Source organism: Phalangium opilio, unplaced genomic scaffold, assembly GCF_054372755.1.
Source record: "Phalangium opilio isolate 3A_F unplaced genomic scaffold, DU_Popi_V2 ptg000075l_1, whole genome shotgun sequence".
In the NCBI taxonomy this organism is placed as follows: domain Eukaryota; kingdom Metazoa; phylum Arthropoda; class Arachnida; order Opiliones; family Phalangiidae; genus Phalangium; species Phalangium opilio.
The window spans coordinates 688,088-709,365 of NW_028324184.1; the positions used below are offsets into that span (position 1 = coordinate 688,088).

General features: G+C 36.2%; 1 long non-coding RNA gene across 1 annotated transcript in view; it reads right to left on the bottom strand.

Moving 5' to 3' along the window:
• Positions 1-5,342: 5,342 nt before the first annotated feature.
• LOC149658613 (uncharacterized) overlaps positions 5,343-21,278 on the bottom strand; it is a 123,535-nt gene continuing 107,599 nt past the window's right edge. Inside the window, exon 6 of the long non-coding RNA XR_016369861.1 lies at positions 5,343-5,357. This is a non-coding gene — a long non-coding RNA (uncharacterized LOC149658613). The remainder of the gene's footprint in view (positions 5,358-21,278) is intronic.

Consider the following 21,278-nt stretch of genomic DNA (forward strand, 5'->3'; position numbering starts at 1 on the left):
ACTCAGCCGTGCAAACTCTCTACTGTGTTCTTATTTGGTCCGCGTGTTCTCAAGAACACCATTATGAATGAATCACTTATTCATTTACAGACCACGGAAAGCTCTCGCTGTCTTTTCGTCTTTTTTGGGATAGACCGAGGCTTAACTAATACTTCAAGATTCTTTTTTTAATCATCATTTATTTATTTATTTATTTCCTATTTGAAAGTAGGCCAAATAGACCTTCGGTTTCTACTGTTTTAGATGGTCAAAACGTTGTCAGTGATATTAGTGAAAACCTAAACGTTCAGAGAATGTCTGGAAGTTATAAAGTTCGTCTAAAGGCCAAGGGTCAAGCTACAACGAAAAGGGTTCTATAGGTGAAAACCGATCTTCGAACTAACAGTAGACATTAGTTCCGATGTAGAATTTCCTGAATTATTAACCGGCCCCCACTTTCCTATGTTTAAGCTGTTGATTTCAGTTCACTTCCGATTTAAAAACCGACCGGAAGTGATAGAGCCTAGCCTGACTGGCTATATACTGTAACTTATAAATAAGAAAGATATATATATATATATGTTTATAAAACACAATCCCCTATAGATAGATATCTCACGCACCATGTATATTTATAATTTAAACAAAAATATATTTTGGTAAAAATGCCACGTGACCCCATCACTCCGTGGTTCCGACGTTCCGTGCAAAAACAATAGCGAATATAGCAATATCTATAAATAATAACGTGTTATGGATAAAGAGAGAGAGGCCCCAGCAGCAGCTCCAAACAGGAAACACCGACTGTTTCAATGAAAGAAAGAAAGAAAATGCTGGAAATGAAGTTTGGAGGGCTTTTTTCTTTTCGGAAATAAAACACGCTGCAGCTTTCTCTTCCCTTTCCCCGTTTGTTAATATTATTATTGGTATTAGCGCCACATCCGAACAGGAAACAATCTCTTCTTTCCAACAACAGGGACTTGAAAACCATCCATCCAAACACTTCCCTCTCACCTTCCCTTTATTTCTACTTCCTCCAATATATTTTATACGAGAGGATGGAAGTGAACTAACTGATCCCCCCCCCCTGGGATGATATATTCCTTAAGAAGGAATTAATTAATCAATCAAGGCAACCCCCCCCCTTGAATTCGATGAGTTTACAGTCCCTTTAAAATTAAAATTAACATCCCCTCAAATATCCCTTTTCCCTCTTATCAAAACACCCCCGCATGTATTTAAATATAAACTTAACTTTATTTGTTAATATTTCAATTACCCAACTGAATCTTATATATAAATATATACCCGTATAAAAAGGTCTAATAGGATAATGTAGTGATGAAATTAACAAACAGGGAATAATTAAATGCTCGGTTTTCCTTCTTCAATCGACAAAATGAATTGAGAGACTCTGTTTAACAGAGAGATTAAGGGAAAGGAGTCTCAACTTGAAAACATCTGGTTTAAAACGTAAGAAATTAAAGCCAAATAAGACACCTTGATAGCCGCCACTCCTTTTCCACATACTCTCTTTGCGTCAACTATAGCGAAACAGGCAATGAAAAACAAAAATATTTAATGATATCGTGGAAAACAAAGGCGGTTTTGGGGGGGTAAGCGGAGATAGGAAGGGGGGCCGGCAATTTGGCCCTGATGACGGGAGATCATTGACCAATGATGCCGTTCACCCCTTTTTTTTCGCTAAGCCTTTTTTGAGGTCAGTCGGTAGAAAACCAAATTGGGTCATACATACACACACACACACCGGCTCACTCCGGAACGGAAGAACATAGACGTATAGAGTCGAGCCCCCGCGCTTTATTATAATGCTAGTTGTTATAAACCAACCGCAACTTCCAGAAAAAGAGTTTATAGGGCTGGGTGAACGCGCGCAGTTGGGGGGGGACACATATTATTAATTTTAATACAATCCCCTATTTATTCACGAATAATAGTGTTATTTTTAAGGAAAAATTCGTTATTTTTATAAATATATTAACGTAAAATTTTAAAAGTAAAACTTGGCTTGTTTGTTTCAACTCGACTGCAATATCCCATGACGTTTAGATCAAAATATTTATAAGTTGACTTCTAAATAAATATTTATGTAAACAGAAAATTAAATTACGACTGTCAAATCGAAATTCTTGAATAGTAATGATGAGGTTAAGTTAAAATGTACTGTTATTCGGGTTTAAATGCTTTTCTTCTTAACCTTGCTATTAACTCACCCACGAGGGGTAAAAATCAATAGAAATTAATTCAAATTTTATCAGTCTAGTGAAATCAGGAACATTATTTTGAAATCACGTGGAATTTTCAGAGAAATCTCGTGGAATATTCAGAGAAATCTCGTGGAATATTCAGAGAAATCTCGTGGAATATTCAGAGAAATCTCGTGGAATATTCTGAAAAATCACGTGAAATATTCTGAAAAATTATACAAAACCTGCAAATGGAATCTCCCCTCGAATATTAAATATTTTTTTGCCAACTGAGGTGACTTGCCCCACGCTTACTCGTCTATATTTTGTATTAATATTCGGTTCTCCCATAGATATTTAGATATACATATTTTGTCCCGGGCTTCCCCTTAAAGCAAAGCAGCCTGGGTATTTTTGCATGATGATTCATCTCCCGCGGCTTTTCTGAAGTTTTCTCACGATCTACTTATTTTCTTCTTCATCTCCAAGAAGAAGATGCCTGGCTTCTCCCACCCGCGCACGCGCCCCACGCTCATTTAACGATCGAGTTCTCTATCATCTGTATTACTTACTATTTTATTTTTTAATCTTCGGTTTTGAATTATTATTTCTCTCTAGCCCCCCAAAAAAGAACTAGATAAAAAGATCATCCGGATTTTCTTCGTAGACACTCTGTCTCCGTACGGATTATATCTTTTTTTTGCCTTGTTTCTTTAAAAGAAAAGACTTGTTTATTTTATATTCGATATCAGATTATTATCGATTTTGACCCTAAAAAATAGTACGACAAAAGGTGGGAGGCAAAATTAGAATTTTAGTTTTTTATAAGTTGAAAAATATAGAACGGAAATCAGAGTCGTGTCAAGAGAGAAAATAAGATTTTGTTGGTCCTGTTTTTAGGAGAGAAAAAAATAATTTATTGTTGAGGGGAGTGTTTTTTTTTTTTTGTAATCGATATTTTATTTTAATTTTGTGGGGTTTTTTGTTTTGTTTTTGGAGGATTGGTAGTTTTAAAACCACGTAGAAGACTAGATTTATTTTTTAGTGACTAGACGGGGTATTTATAGAAAATAATGTTTTTTTTTTTTTTTTTCATATTCAAAATTTCATTCCAATTTATTTTAAAATTTTCCCACTTTTTCCCAAATAATTTTCAGTGTTTATTTTGTCAAGAAACGTGACTTGATTCAAGTATTTTCCCGCGTTATTGGTCTATCCCTATTGAGGTCTAATATATTTAAATATCAGAGTAAGTTTAATTCATTCGTAACATTTATTCAAATTCGCTTCAAAGAAAAAAAAATTAATTCATAAAAAAATGTTTCGTAATTTATAAATTTTTTATTCATTCAATTTTTATTTTTGCGCGTAAATTTATTCTCGAAGTGGTGCGATGGCGGGAAGGTGATGGAGGTTCCAACCTTGGCGCGGTTTATTTGCGCGTGACGCTGCGCCCGGTGCTCGTATTTGTATCTCGTGACACGTGACAAGGAATCACGGTTGGATTCGTGACGTCGTTGAATCAGGTGGCTTTATACGCCAGCCATTGTCTAAAACTCTCCCGGCCCAGACCCAAAGTCACCACCCGTCTGTCCGCCACTAGCACCACGCTCTCTCTCTGATTCTTTCTCTAAACCAATTCCGTCTCATTGTTATTTCTGCCTTTATTCCGGTCGGTCGTAAGCCGAATCGTTCCAACTTAGGGCCCCCAACCACTATTTCCGTACAAATTTTAACATTCGGGGTTCCAAGAATTTCCGTGAGGGTCCCTGTATCTACGTAGTTCCTAGAGAGTGGGGTCACGGGGTGTGAGGCCCCCTTTGTCGTAAATCTCACCTGTTGATGTAAAACATTGCGTATCTAATACCAAGGTTGCGCCATGTTACGCAATTTGCATATATTTGGCGTATTGTTGGGCCAACTGTATGTCCTGTTTAAGCTTAAACTCTATTTGTTGGGAAGGGAATTTTATGTTACATTGAATTCATACCCAGGTCAAAGGTAGTGGTAGTGGGTCGGAAGTTTGTATTGCAATCGAGGGGCCAATCGCGAGCTGTACCAATCTTTTAAAGCCTTGCCTACCCTTGACCGTGCTAAAATGATAATGATTTGCATTAAGATAAAAGATAAAATTAAATCTATACAAACCCATTGATATTATTATAATCCCTTATAATTATAAATTTCAATTCCATTTTCAAACTGGGTCAAAAATATATCTCAGTTTGCAACTATTATGTATAAATCTTGTATTAAGTTTAACACGGGTGTATTAATTCGCTTGGCCTTTCTCTATTGTGAAAATTATTCTTGGTCCTTAATAAGCCAGCGACTATCTGGGACAGGTGTTACTAAACGTGACACACAGTGTCTTCCTATATTGTTTATTCCGAAGAAAAATCTGCTGTCTGACGTGGCTTGTGTGATATTTAGATTATCTTATAAACTTATTAATTCTCTCTGACTAGCCAGTATCGATATTTATAGATAAACGTGAAATCATTCCTTTTTTTTTTAATGCTCTCAACGAATTAAAGCTGGATTAATTTCACTCTAAAACCCTTATCTATATTTATTCGTCATATATGGGTATGATAGCTTTGTCAGAATTGTGAAATGCCGACGTGAAAAATAAGTTGGAAAATTACTTTTTTTTTTTTTTGGAAAAACCTTGACATTCATTTCATTCTAAGTCGGCTTTTGTTTTTTAGTAACAAACGTTGATAAATTATTTTATTTCAAAGGGAGGGTCAAGTGCAATTTTGTTTAAATACAAAGTCCTGGCTGATCCAAGTACTGATTTCAAATTTAGTATAACCAGAAGTGAGATGAGACTAGAAGTGAAGGGCTCTAGCATTGATTGTAGATCCTGGCACTAGTGAACAAATTTGAGGATTTTATGCCGCTTCAATCGCGCCTACGCTAGAGAGAAAAAAATTGGTCGAGTTCCAAAAACATTTCTTACCCCCTTCCCCTCAACCTAAAGCGGCGAAACACGGACGCGGGTGCTTGAATCTAGTTCGGCCGTCTACCACTGCGAGCGTCTCACGTTTTGGAGGGGAAATTCTGAGACCGCCACTAGAGGGCCAACCGTTCTTGTCTTATCAAGAATATTCACTTTCGCCGAGTGAAGAATTTGGTTAGCTCAGTACTTCTGGTCTCATCTCACTTCTGGTATAACGTAACCTCGGAAGATTTAAAATTTCAATTAGGAAAACACGTAAATTTAGCAAATCTATTTATGTGGAAAAGCTCTAGTACGGAATCAAAATACGTAATAATCCATACACTCTAAACATTTCACTATTTCTTTAAAGCCTCCGAAACTGAACGCTAGATGTCGCTATAGATATTGAGGAAACGTCTTAAAATTTTCATTTCTTTCAAAGGAAAAAAAGAATAAAGCTATTCCGTATTTCTCCCCCGAAGATAACTAACTGAAAGAACTGGTTTCTGAAAAAGAAGCCCCATAGCGATATAACATTTGATGGCGAGAGGATCTAGAGAAGTCCCCTACCTACCTAGTTGTTTTTGGAAAAAGCTTGAAAAATCAGGAGGGCTGTACCAACCACCAAGAAATAGGGAGGCAATTTACGTTATAACTGGGTGGTTTCTTCAACGATTCTCACTCGATTGATCTGATCGAATTTTTTTTCACCTTGAAATTATATCACAGTCAAGGCATTTCAGTGTAAAAATCGGTACCATCAAATTTTACGCTTATTAGACTAGGAAATTCGGGCGTGTGAAAATTTCACAAACAAATGGGTGAGGAACAGTCGTCGCAAAAAGTAAGGGCTAAGTGAAAATCTCACGTGTAAGTTCAGGGAAAGATGGGAAAGTGAAAATTTCACTTGTAAGTTCAGGGTAGACGGGGGAAAAGTGAAAATTTCACGCGTATTTAATCCTGCAAGGTTAGGGAGAAAAATATTTGGAAACTTTGAACAAATAATTACGTAAATTAAAGGGATTGAAATAAATAATAATATTATCCGATGAAAAATCAACTTCAACTAAAAAAATACTAGAAACGTTGTTCCTAAATCTTCCAAATACTGATGTTGATGTAAGGGCTTTACCCGTACTACCAACTTGGAATTGAAGTCAGTCAGTCGAAATAGGGATTGAGGAGAGCGAGAGAGAGAGAGAGAGAGAGGTATTTTGGCGTAAAAGTAATGGCCGCCTTATTTCAAGGTCAACGAGAAATTTTCTTACGAGAAAACTTGTTCTCGTTCTCCCTAGCTATGGTTGGCTCTCTTTTCTTTATAATATTTTTATGGACGTAGACTGAACGAAAGCGTCACGCCGTTGGCTATGGGCGACCACGTTTTAAAACCTGCTAGCCTAGAAAATATACTCGGAACGTTTTTAAAACGTCAGGCTTTCCTTCTTTCTTTCTGTCTTTCTTCCACCGCGAATCCCTCCAGCTCTCCTCTTCCATCCTCCCTCCCTCCTCCTCTCCTCCGATTCAACTAGTTGAGAAAAGAAAACGTGAATTTAATCATATTCCTTCATGAATACTCTTTCTAACTGCGCAAATTAGACACTTAGTGATAAAGGCGAGGAAGATCAAGAGGCCTGTTCGTTGTAAAAAGGGGGTAGACATACAAGGGGGTTAATAACATTGCCATTCGTCACTGCGCACTCTCGTGATACAAAGAGACTACAGCGCGGGCGCCAAAAAGCGAGATGGAAGGCAAAGTTTTACCCCCTTGTCTTTCCCTCTTAGTTCCGTACAAATGGCCTATTCGGGGGAAGAGACCTCTCAGGGTTCGTACGGAAACTGGATAACCTGGATAAGTCAGGGATATGAAAATTAGGGGAAAAAAAGTCAGGGATATGAAAATTAGGGGAAAAAGTCAGGGATAAGTCAGGGATTTAAACGTTTTTCCTAAAAAGTCAGGGATATGTCAGGGATTTCGTTTGGTATATCAAACCATGCTTCGAGAAACGCTAAATATGAGACAGGTGTGATGAAGTGGGCTCTGGTAAGCACTTTAAAATTGTCAGGGATATTGCCAAAATTTGGTCAGGGATAACCTGGAAAAGTCAGGGATTTTCAATGTAAAAATTTCGTACGAACCCTGTCTCTTCACGAAACTGAAGGTCCTGAACGTGTCTAATTTTAAGCACACATCAGATTTAACTCTGCGCATGATTGGAGCCCAACGCGATATTCACGCGTCAATGTGAATTAACTCTGGAAGTCGTTATTATTTTCCCTACTCTCTACCTGTCGACTTCTTCACAAAACTTCGAACCAATAAAAAACCGGAATCTTTAGCAGTTTTGATTTTGTATTCAAGGGAAGGTGAAATACAATACGTGACGTGACGCGTGTGGCTTGATTGGTTTTGAGTCGGTTTTTGAGTGTAGGTAGAAAGTAAAGTAGATGAGTGTCCCTTTTCGAATAGGCCCCAACCAACTCTGCGGTTTTATCTATTTTTTTCCGTCTAATTTTTACTTTTTAATCAAAGTTGCCTATTGGTATTCTGACGGAGTTCCTGACATTACATTACTAGAATTATTATACTTGATGTTCCAACTGGAATTAATGAATTAATTACTCGTTTTTATGAATATTTAATATTTCATTAATTTGACTTTGTAATTTGAGGGGGATTTTTTTTGTTTATAGCGTGATATTTTAATATGAATATGAAATGAATAGACCGGTATAACCCTCGCGCCCGGCGCTGTGTTGCCAAAACATTTGTGAACCAGTTCAGTTTGAATTTGTACAATTTAGAACGAAATGAACTGGTTCCTGAACTAAGGGCGATATTAATTGAGAGGAAGGAGAAAATTTCTCTATCTCCTTTAGTGAATCTCTATTAGAATTTCTGCAATGTTACATTCAAATTGAACTGAACTGATGGGTATACCATATTAAAATGGCTGTCAAAGCTAATGGTAATAGACAGTAAACTATTTTAAAAATAGACGTTGGAATTGGCGCCATTTTGATGGCATCGGACGGCCCAAAATTATATATTTTTTTGTTTTTTTGAAATTGTTGAAAATCGAAAAACAAGTTTAATCTCATAATAGGTCTTGATAAAAATAATTTCTTTTAGTCTTATTTTTCCCAAAATTATTAAATAATCTAATCTATAACCGATAATAAGTTTAATAAATTGGGGATAATTATATATTATTTTTGCTGATTAAGATTAAATGAAACTATCCCACCCCTTATTGATATCCTATCTCCAGCGCCAAAAACCCGACCTTTTGCATTATTCATTTTATAAAAGTCGTGATTTTCATATTTTTTTGCTTTTTTTGGAGAAAGAAAAACACGGATGCGTGTACGGTTGATTATGATTAGCGCCCTTGAAAAAAAAACCTAACAACAAACGTATAGTACATTTTCCGATACATTATAGGCTAATGGCACCCACATAACCTTGACAATAATAATTTATTGTAAATTTATAATATGGGCTGCCTTTATGTCGTATGCGTACCCCTTTGACCACCTGAAATAAAACCGTATGTTTTATTTATATAACTTGGCGTTTAGGCCACATAACTATGATATTGAATAATGCAAAGGGATGGTGAACGCGTGCTTTTAAAGGACTGGAAACCGCCGCGTTTCACTCGTCCTTTAAATTTATATTATAGCTATACGGTTCTTTGTTATACTTATACCATGTTTATTATAATTAATACAAATAAAAATAGGCTTAAAAATTATGGGTGTGAAAAAAAAACATATTCTATACATGGTTAAAGGGGAAGTAGACAACGTGACGTCACTAAAAGGGAAGTTAAAGAAAGGATATCCGTTTTAACAAAAAAATATATATAAAGGAAAAGATACGCCCACTAAACTATAGTTAATATAACTGTCGATTTTAATACACATTTATATATATTTCCGGATTTTTATATTATATCAAGTTTATAAATATATATGTATAAAGTCGCTTATTTTTACATGAAAACGTTCCTTTAACGGAATTATACGCCCATAACTGTTAACTCGAGTGGAAATTGTAAATTTCACTGCGCCATACTCCATAGTATTTGTTAGAAGAACTGAATCAAACTCGAAGTTAAATTCGGATGGAGGAAAATTAAAACTTATAAAAATTAATTTCGAAATACAATTTGCGAGAGATTTTTGCTTCGTCAAGTATTTTTATAAGAATTTTTCATCAAAGTTTAAATTTTAAGGAATAAATAAACTAACAAACAGCTCTCAAATCATTTAAATAATTATCCCCAGACTGTAGTAGAACAATACTATACTTCGTATATTCTTTATATTTGAAAGTATAAACGATTTATACTTCAAATTATTAACTTTTATAATAATCTTTCTTGTATCAAACTTTTTCAAGTTTAACCGATTACGCAATTTTGATATTATACGTTACGGGTTTTTTTTTTGTGTTGCAAATGTAATTAACAGTAATCAGTCGGGATTTTTTTATACTTAAATTATAAAGGAAAAATATTATTAAGGGTTTCTTAAAAGAAGTTGAGTCATTCTAACCGATTCCTTTGTCTTTTTAAAAAGCGAGTGTTAAGGGATTTTAATGACAGAGGGGAAGCGCTAGCCCATGTCCGCTCTTACTTCATTTCTCCCCGCAATTTTATAAAGATATTCTTATTAATCGGATAAAATATATAATTTTAAAGGAGGGATAAAATGAAATATACTTCAATGACATTCAGTATTTTATACAAATTACTCTTGGGTCGTCTACTTATTAAATTATCTACTTCTCCTATTGGTCCATATTTTCCATAGACCAGCTAGCAAACGGATATGTCTAACTAATACAAACGTACAGATTTTTCTAAGCCTAAAATTATAAATTACACGACTTTGTGTGTCGTCTGCTTATTAATATATCCCCCATCTACCATTGGTTCGTATGTTCCAAAGACTAACAAACAGTCTTTACAAACTTACAGATATTTTTAGGCCTAAAATTATGAAAACTATCTGTATAAACTGGCAAACCACGGCCAACTCCGAGAACATGTCATAATAAGTTGATCGTGAAATTCTGTTCTAAATAGAATACTCAGTAGGCAAGGTATAAAATAATTTATTTTAATAACCCTTTAAAACGTTAGTTCCTCTTTAATCATCTTGTCAACTGGTCTGGCAAGAATTTCCAATTTTTTTTTTTTTTCTTTGTGTGTTGGAATAATTTGTAATTTTAGCGGGAAAAATTCGTCTACTGTGTACTAGCCTAGGCCTAGTAGTAGGTAAAGGCGGGAGATAAAATATATATGGCGCGATTAGGTACTCGCGTTTTTCCACGTGCTTTTTCTGACTCAGTGTCTTTTACGCGTGTTATTACACGCGCGCTGTTGATAGGCGAATTCAAGGTCCTTTTTACCAACAAAATAATTGGATACACTACAACTGTACAACCGCCAGTATATTTATACTAGCATAGGCCTACTACATTAAGGTATTTTTAAAACGAAATGGATTTTGGAATGAAATTGATACAAATTGCTTTAACAACAATAGCGTGGAGACTAAAATAAATATTGATTTGGTCAAGAGCAGTTTGCAAAACTAACTATTATAGGTTTAGTTAAAAGTATTTGTGGCAAATTGCTCGTGCCTCGTATTGAATAAATGTATAGGTTAGTTGCCCTTGAACAGTCGCAAAGGTATGATATAACTAGTAGCTGTAAACTGCGCCTGAACAGATTGTTTTAGCTGCTAGAAAACAAAGAAGATTGACTTTTAAATGCGTGTTGTTGTAACAATGAAGCCCCTTTTTGGTTTTCCAAACTTCATACAGAAAAATCTAACGTTTCTATGTTACTTCTATTTAAAAAATTTAGTAAAAATAGGCCAAAATAGACCTTAATACTTTTCTAACGATTCCCTGTGGCGTGAAGTAGTCATTAGTTATTTTTCTTAGATTATTATAACTTCAGTCAAAGCGTGGGTTAGCTTCAATTGTTTTCGTGACTTCAATTGCGTGTAAATTACATTTGTTTTATTCGGTACAATATACTTTAATTCAAATTATTTTCAATTAATAAATTTAGGCCTAAATTTAAATATTAGGCTTAAGAAATTTCCTAATCATGAAATTCTTCTTTGCATTCTTACAGGTCTACCTTAATTAATCAACATAATCCGAGACTAATTAAAGATTGAACGCGATGGAATGTCCCTGAAGACGTGCACCTGGGCCCTTCTTTCGCAAGTACTTCCGGTAAGCTTGTGTTTTCATTATTTTGTTTGCGTCACAATTATAGCCTAAGTCTAGATGGTAAAGAGAGACCCGGCCACGTTGTCACCTCGTGATTACCGAGGTTGCTAACTACTTGAATGTAGCCCTCGTTTTTGTCGTCAAAATTAAAAAAAAAATAAAAGGACAATGGGACCTTCATAAATAAATTTAGCCCTGATTGAAATTCAAAAGTCACCCCCCCCCCCCCTACAAAAACAGAAAACGTGAAAATATGAAATCCCCGGCCCTGGTCTGAGAATATATCTCAATGAAGGGTAGGGTATTGTTGAGCTTTGACATAAACAAAGTCGTAACGTCACTTCCGGTTACTTATTAAGTTGACGGCCAATTATATGACGTCGTTTTTTAAATGAATGCGTGCAGGGTCTATTCCGAATTATAATTTCCGTAATCGTAAATTAGGTTTAGAGAGGTAACGTATTTATTCCATAAAAAAATAAAATATAGGTACCTCGCGAAGGTGATCCTGATTTTAATCTTTTATAAATATTATTCACGCCCGCTTTAATTTTGACCGGTTTTTAAAAAGATTCATTGCCACTGCTGCTGAGTGGATATTATTTATTTAAAGTAACGCGTAAATCAATCGAGTGTTAGGTGGTTAAACCGAAATGGTTTAATTTAGATTACATATTTAAATTACGTCTGATTTTAATTATAGTATAATATTTTGTGAGTCATGGCCTAAGCATGCACTTTTGCGCAGTGTAGGGAGGCCTGGCTTTAGACTCATCCAGTGAGTCAGCCCTCCTTGTGTAAATGGTATGAATCCTCCTAGTCTGTAAACTATGTATGCAATACGTAAAATCTGATGAAGGGGGTTGTGGGGGGGGGTATTTGGCTTTAATTACTTTGAATTAATTTACTTTCTCATCTAAACACCTTGATACACCCAACCCACTATTACGACGCTAAACGATTTTGGGATAAAAATAGCTATAGGCTCTTGAAATAATTTATCAAAGAATAAAAACCACCAAAGCACTTCCCCTTGTTTAGCTCGGGCCTCGCTAATCAAAATTTACACTTCTCCTAACCGTTACCCTCTGTAATCAGCTCTGAACAAAACATTTGAGTTTATCGCGTTCTGTCATGAATACCTTGCAAGGCCTATCCGCAGTTTTTGTTTCCAGCGTGTTAATTGGACATGAGCTTCGCCAGAATCTGGCAGTAAAGCGTTGACAGATGTCAGTAATACCGGCTTGTAGTAACTCCTACCGAGGGGGGGAGTCACTCACCCAGTGCTCAAATGATTGTGCCCTTAACCCGCGAACGAAGTACGCGTGAGTAGCCAACCCCTCGATCCCAACAGACTAGACATTTGTCTAACACTTGTTAGAAATTAATACACTCCTGATTAAAAACAATTCTGAGAGAGCGGAGTTCGTGTTCCATCAGTGCAAAGATCGATTTTTGTTCCTTTGGGGTAAAAATACACCCATTTCTAATTTTGGTGAGATATAATTTCATAAACAACATCCATAATCCATTTCGTATCTCTTATTCCCAACTGCGGGTCCTTCTGGGAGATTAAACGAGTATAATAGGGCTGGTGGAAGACCGCAATTTGGAGATATATATCCTCCCCCTAATGTGCTTGTTAATATAATCATATTTTTTTTTTTCGTATCAGACTTTACGATGATATTTTGATCTTTGTACTTTAGCATTAGTTCAATTATATCGTAACAAGAGTTCCAAGGAAACCCTTACAATTTTGTCGCGCTTTCTAATGTATTTTAGCAATGTATAATGAACTCCATATTGATATAATAGCAAAGGATAATTATTACAAAAACTATATTTAGGCACTGTATAATTAATGCCTTACTTATATACAGTAACATTGCTAATTAATATTGAAATCGTATAAAGAATATCTCCTCAACAAAAGCCGAGATACAACAAACCCCAAAAAATCCTTATTTCTCAGCCTGCTACGGCTACAATGACAGGGAGCCGAACATAAAGAGGTCACACAAAAGACACGTGTCCTTGGAATGACCCATATTAGTTTAAAACACGTTTCCGCACAATTTAAATGAGATCATAGTGTTTAGCAGACGGCATAATGAATTTTAAACATTTTAGGATTGTCTGAGACAAGGACTAGGCAATATCCCCGTCGGCGTTACAGCGTCACTTTCGGCGAAAATGAGCCAAATAACCATCAAACCGAATTAAAAATAACGATGAAACCGAATTAAAAAATTAAACACCGTTAGCGGAATGCAGTGAGCAACAAAAAATGTCGAGTCCGCACGTTTAATTACAGAAATTCAAAAAATAACAGCGAAAACATGAGAGTGGAGGTATTTTTAGTAAGGTCTCAAACACAGTTATAGAAAAGCCCCGTCATGAGTCCCGAGGAACAAACAATACGAGCTTTTCCAAGACCTATGGCAAAACGCTGCCAGTAGATAAAACCAAAAGACGGCGATAACACGAAAAATAGTTTAAATCACTGAAAATTAAGTTTGATTACCGTTAACGGAAGGCTTTAGAAGTCGTTATGTGCAAAAATCAAACGAAGCCAACTCGATCACGCGCTCAGCAAAAAAAATCCTTATTTCTCAGCCTGTTACGGCTACAATGCGGCTCTGGAGCAATGAGTTAGATCTCTATGAGATAGATAGAGTTACAATTCAAATACTCGCGTATGCGTATTTTATTTAACACGTTTAAAAACTATCTTGACAGCTTGTTACACAGATTATAGCAGCAGACGTTAATAAAAAAAGTTCTTAGGGTGGCGCCACCCGTATTTGATAAAGATTCATGCTCGATAAAAGGTGTATTGCGAAACGTCGATCTCGAGATCTCGCGTTGTGACTCTAGGTTTCATATATATATTCTATCTCATTGCTCTGGAGTAGTTTAAATAGAGCGAAGGCGAGACGACGACGAAGGCGGAGCTGACGACGAAGGCGGAGCTAATCTTCCGTTTTTATGTCTTTTATGTCTCCGTAATATTTTTTCTCCATCATAGATGGCGACAAAATAAAAACAAATCGAGATGGATGTGTATATGGATGATTCCACTAATCGTGGTTACTGGCGGCGGGAAAAACCGTTGGGAATTTTTTTTTTGTGATTAATTCTACTAATTAGACTCCTAAAGGGACAGTGAAATGACAAAAATTTTATTTCGTGGTTTAGTTTTTCTTTCTTTACTTATTTCTTCACTAACATCTGGTTTGCCTTCCTGCCAGCCATTTTGGCGCATCTATACGGGTCAAAGTTACGAGGATGTTTAAAAATATGCGCGTTTCATCCTACCTTAACCTAATCTTAATTCTTAACTACTTATGAAACAAATTCGTAGTAAAAAAAAAAGTCCCAAAACAAAGAAATTCATAGCGATTCATAATTAATAAAGAAAAACAACCCAAACAAGTATGCTACACGTACGCTTATTGTTGTCATCCGATATTCTTGTTTACACCAATATTTCCCGGGGAAAAAAATCAATACTCACACCCACGCTCGTGTCTCGGAAAAAATTATTTATTATCGTCTAATATTCAATCTTAAATTCAATTCACCCCCCCCCCATCACCACCAATGTGGCATTCCCTCTTTAATATTTTCGTTGTTTGTCGGTTGACAAGATGTGACATTCTTATCGCCTAGCAAGCAAGCAAGCAAGCAATATGGCTCCACGATGACTACCCCAACTTTTATCTTTGAGGGCACGGGAAATTTTATCGGATTGCTTTTCTAACTTAGTTTAGCTTTTTGCCGTTAGTCTAAGGGTCTAGACTATTACATTAATTCCTGTAGAGAAGCAAACATACAGGAAGGGGAGGCGGCCATCTTAGGTTATTTCCCTCGAAGGCAAAGAGGAAGGAGTCAGATTTTACTACACTGGATGGAAGGCTACCCAACTCGCACTGCCGGCGTCTAACCTAAGGTGGCACTCTCCTCTCCTGTATGTTTGTTTCTCTACGTGCAATTGATGGAATGGTCTATTAGAACAATGAAAACGGGGCCCTTGGTTTTTCCCCTACTTGTATATCGTATCTCGCTCTTGAAGGAATTGGAAATTAATCACTTAAAAGCTTGTAAACAACTCGGTTTGCTTTGCGGAATTTCTTGTTGATCCGTGACTGTCGAGTGGTATGTAGTAGTAAAGGAAGAAAACAAAATCATTATCGCACTCAAATTTACTTTCCTTCTATTTTAGAAAACCCTTTATTGAGGGTTCCGGATCCTTTAAACGCGTTATCCCTTCATCCAAAGACCCTGCATCTAGTATGGCAAGTTTTGTTTTTTTTAATAACGGTTCCTGTCTCTAATTGTGATTAAAGAATTTAATATTAGTTAATCAACTTTTTGGAAATTGAAAACATTCATTTCGATAAACCAATCTAAGAGACATATCGACCAAAACCACGCTTTTATGGGAATAGGGACTTGGCAATTAGGGCTTAACTCCGCCCCCAGCGCCATTATGGTATTTTTTTTTTACAGAATGAAAGCTATATAAGCCCCTCCTCCTGGTATGTTTTTTAGCACTAGTGGAAGGTAGCCTGACGTTTCATGATGTAGTAATAATACCCTAGAGGCGCAACTTTGATTTCAACTCGTTGCGAGGTTGCGCCGCTTCGCAACAACCCGGGCCAATTTCCCCAATATGAAACATAAGATTACAGTTCACTTGTTCATGATTCGGGAATTCCGATGATGGCGTGGGGTTGCGACTCGAGAACTAAAGCGAGGCCTCCATTTTGCTGCTCTCATATCGGGGGACTTATATAAAAAATATACTATTATCGATAATAATCGCCTTTTCTCCGAGACCCCGGACCGACCAGTGGGCCCCCGTCCTGTGTAAAGTTGCCTCCATTTATTTAGGGGGTTGAACGAAAAAATCTAGATTCTCGGAATGTCCACCATATCTTTCGCTCCACCATCACGATGGCAACGTGCTACGTGCAGTGCCAGTGCAGTGTTTGATCCGAATCAGCTGCCTAAATCGAAAAAGCTTTTTTCTACACAATTCTTTTGGCCCTGGGGTCTTGTAGGATCAAGGCTGAAAAAATCGGGAGAGAGGATAGGGGGGTTTCTTTATTTCTTTCATTCAAGGAGCAATTCACACACACTTTTGTTGACAAACCGGTTCAAATGCTCAAAAATACTTTAGCACTAAACTGGTAACAAGATTGACAAAATCAGTTCCAAGAAATCATTTTAAAAGCTCAAAATACTTTTGCTCAAAATACTTTTGCTCAAAACCGGTTACCAAGGTCTAGACAGAACCTAAGAAATGTTTGCGCAAAACCGGTTTAACAATCCGGACGTTCTTTGCGCTGAGGTACTTGGCGCATTAAAGACACTAAACCGACTTTGAGTAACTGGCGCCGTTCCGCAGTGAACCACCTCTTGTTTAGCTATACAGCTTCTGAACCCCCTGAACGGTGGGGCTCGACCCCAGTTTGAAGAAAGCGTCCATAAAGAAATAGGGAAACTACCAGGGAGGCATTGAGGCATTTTTCACCCATCTAGAACTCTCCAAAATCCCCAGCTATAAAAAGCCAAAAAAAAAAAATAAAGTTCTATTTATAGCACAAGCGGGGGAACTTGTTCCAGCTAGGGAATGAATGCCACTTGTTGTTCCTTTCTGGTCGTTTTTCTAGAAATTTCTTTTATGTTGGTGGTGGTAGTCCCATGCGCGTTAGGGTGCGCTAACCACTTGTAAAAGCACGTCAGAAAGGGAGGGGACTGTTTAAGTTAGAAGCGAGTTGAAGCCTCGTCTCTTTGTACGAACAATGCGATACCAGAGTTTTGAGTTAATAATCATGGCGATATTCGCTTTGTTACCTTAACTTGACGCGATGCATTTTTGAATCTTAACGATCGGTGTTTGTTGTATAATACTAGTTCGTTATTAATTGCCTGTTTCTGAAATGCTGGCGTATTTGAATTAGGGTAATTAGGAGTTATTAATCTTATCAAAATATGTATTAGAATATAAAGAAAAATGTTCGGAGAGACTAAAAGTATTTGAACTTTACTATAGTAGAATTCATTCTAGGTAGGGGGTAAATCTTCCAGTAGAAAAACCTGTTCTTTCTATGGTAAATAGAACTCCTTTCAAGATTGGAATCCATTTATTAAAGTCCGTTCTCTTTACGAGTTTAATTTTGAAGGTTTAGATTAGGATGACCACTCAGAATTCCAAACTTTCGTGAGACAAATTAGACAATAATGAATTAATAAACCGGTGCAAGTTGAGGCTGGTCTTTCCACTGTCGATGTTTAATCGGGTGGTCTCCCATGGTTTTGGTCAAGGCTCCATAAATCATGGTAATCTCGTGTTTGACCCTAAAAATATTAGGCCTAAGCCTTGGTCGTGTCAATGCGGCATAGATTTTGAAATTTAAAACTTCAAAACGGATAGGATATTTTTAAATTGCGAAGGCGGTAGTAAATCAATCTTCAAAATTAGTATCATTGATGCTACGGATATAGCCTAGTGTTTATTCCATTGTTATAATTAAGCATTTTTCAATATGAGACTTATAATAAATGGCGTGATCCTTTTTAATTTCTCATATTTCAATTGGAGCGGAAAGGGTTTTATATTTATTTATAAAGTCGTTTATCAAATGTCGAAGTCCAAAGACCTTGCAAAGTTATATTATTCAGATCTTTTCGCATACATAACACTGACTCACGCAGCTGCGCAGTACCCTAAATTAAACTTTAGTCAAACAGTTTTACTAGGCTACGTTTATCCTTTTCAATTTCTCAGAACTTTGAAGCGAAATGTTTTTATCCCAACCAACGCGACATAACCAAGCCCCAACACAACTCGTGGCCAACTCGGCTGATCCCCTGATATACGCGTACAGCCACGTGGTGTTCTTCGGTGTACTGTTACGCTTTTGCCGACATATCCGTCTCATTCGCTAGATTAAACTAAGGTCTTCAAATGCCTTAATTAATTTTCTTAGTAGCTAGAAATTACTAGCTGTTAGAGTCCTAATCAACCCTCTGTCCAAACCGCTTCACCTACGAAGCTGAAATTTTGCAGGGACGCCACTAATAAGTATTCATTACGCATTAAGAAAGGCGCCATCTTGAAAAATTGCGACCAAAAATATATAAAAAAAAATCGTCATGGGGTAGCCAACGGTAACTTCTGGATTAATCTACTTTCGAGAATGTATTTCAGTTTGTAGTGTACGATGGTACACCTACGCGTCTTTTTAGCAACATATCGGCTCTCCTAGGCTTCGGTATAGCTTACAAGGGCATGACTATGTATTTCTATTCGTCTATATAGACTTATAGGGGAGCAATTTTTGTTTTATAAGAATTAATAGTGATTCAATGTCTAAAAAGCGAGAATGACTCATTGTGTACTTTAGGGATAAAGTTTACGTTTTAGGTCTGAATTCGGATTATGCGTTATGCAAGAAAGGAACTGTTACGTTATTTATAATAAGTAACTTGTATTTTACGTGATAAGGTGATATCGTAATTGCAAGGTTAGAATCTTAATCATTATTTCCGTGCCCCATGTATGTCAAGTGTTTGAAATGTCACCGTGCGAAGCAACTTCCTAAGTTTAGATAAAAGAAAACAAGACTCTTGTACATGATCCATCCCACGCTTTTCCTTCCATTTCCACGTGTTTTAATTTACGTTTTCATATTTGGTTGTTCATTCTCGGTGTATACAGTATATCTATTCTTGTTTTGTTTTTCTATTGAGTTTCAAAAAATGTAGTGGAAGAATATTTAATGCAAAAGAGCGAAGAGTGCGTGGCGTGAGTTAGTGGGAGGGGAATGTCGAAGAGCAATTTTAGGCCTGCTCGAATTCCCTCTCCTCTTCAGCATCATCTAAAGTAACGGTTCAGGCAGTACAGTTTGAGCGAGGTGTTACTACGCCTGTTTTGCACTTGTTTCAAATTTGCATATATTTTGTTTATGTGTATATATGGGCCTCACACGAGGGGCAAGCGCGTTACTTCTTTTTAGGGTACGTTAAAAACAAAATTAATTTAGAGGTAGGGAAATAAAGCGCAATTTTCTAATATGCAAAATTATTCGAAGCCACTCCCACTATAGGAAGGACATCATAGAACCAAACGAAATTAACTCCTAGTGAATAAATACACATATAACTTTGTGTTATTAAAAGAGGCTCTCCCTACGCAGCTTGATTGCAATGATTCCCCATGAAAGCCTGGCGTTGAGTTGATACTCGTACATGTATTTGACCTTTCATGCCCTTGTACTGGAGTAGAAGTATATATGAGCTCGTATATCATATCACGCGCGTCTTTTTTTAAGAGTAGAGGATCATGGAGCATGCGTGGAAGGTCAGGGGTACATTTGGACTAGATAAGCCTTGCTGAAGCCTGGTCCAATGTACCGTATATATTTCAATTTAATTTCATCTGATATCTACATATTTATGTATATATTGCAATTGCTTGGCGCGATTTATGGCTTGCCTATGTCGGATATCAGATCATTTTAGAGGTTCAAGGGTTTGTCGGTGTCGATACCGACTCCCGAAATAATTAATTTGAGAATTACGTTTTAGATGATTTTCTGTACGCAATATTGACTAGTATTTCTTAAAATTTAATCAATTGAGAAATTCTTGGAAATTTATTGGCATTTATTTTATCTAATTTCCTTTACTGATACGTCATTATTATTAAGATGGCCCTGTCTGTAGGATTCGATTACAAAATTACAGTCTGCAAAATGGAATTGTAAAGTAGCTATTAATTATGCAAGCCTTAGTTTATTAAAAAAATCTAGATTGCTCGTTAAATATTTAAATTTTTTTATTATCTATATTGTCCTTGGAATCGTTGATATTTTTGACCTATTACTTAATTTCTTCGAATGATACTTCACTGTCCCTTTATCGTGATAGCGTTCGGAATAACCCTTTCAGATATAATATTTCACGTCATCTGGGGTTATTAATTAAACATTTTTTTAATTTCTTTACAAAATCGTAATGTAATCAAAGACTTAAATCGTCGAGACGTTTTTCCAATAAGCCAGCCAGCCTACGATATAGAAATATAATTAATATTAATTAACCATTTAAAATGAAACCGTAATCAAACACTAGATCAATTAACGAGACGCTATTGCGTATTATAAAACAGCCCGAGATATAAAAATAGACTCTGTTTTTTTTTAAAAAAATTAATATATCTCGTATTACATTTATGAAAGAAATATGAATTAATTTCTAAGCGTCACATGGACAAAAAAAAAATAGAAAAAATATGACCTTGAATTTGTATTAGTACCCCACGTGACTATACCAAACCCTCAGCCCTCATTACCAATTTATATAACGTAAGTTGTTTTGAAGGGGTTATAAAGCGACTAGAAACAGACATCCTGTGACGTCACTCGAAATTCCGACATATTTTTAAAACCCTCCTCCTCTCCTCTTAATATAGGAAACTTTCCCTGTATGAGCCATAAGTGACTCTTTTTATGTTCTTCTAATTATTCCCAAATTGGCCAACAAAAATGCTTCATTTTAATTTTATTTCGTTTTCTTTTTCCTCGTGATAAGACATTTTAAATTAAGATGACGGATGTTTTAACGTTAAATTTGATTATTTTATTTTATTTTACTTTATACGCTTGATGGGATTGAGGTAAAAACACCCGAGTAACGGAATTTAAATTTGAATTTTTATTATTTTTATTTTGAGGTGAAATTGAATTTTCATCATAATTGAGAAGAGAAGAATGTTAAGAAATAATTTAGTAATTATAACCCCGTCTAAAAACGATAGAATTTTTGATAGAAATTTGACAGTAACGGAGGATTATTTCAGGGATTTAATATTATT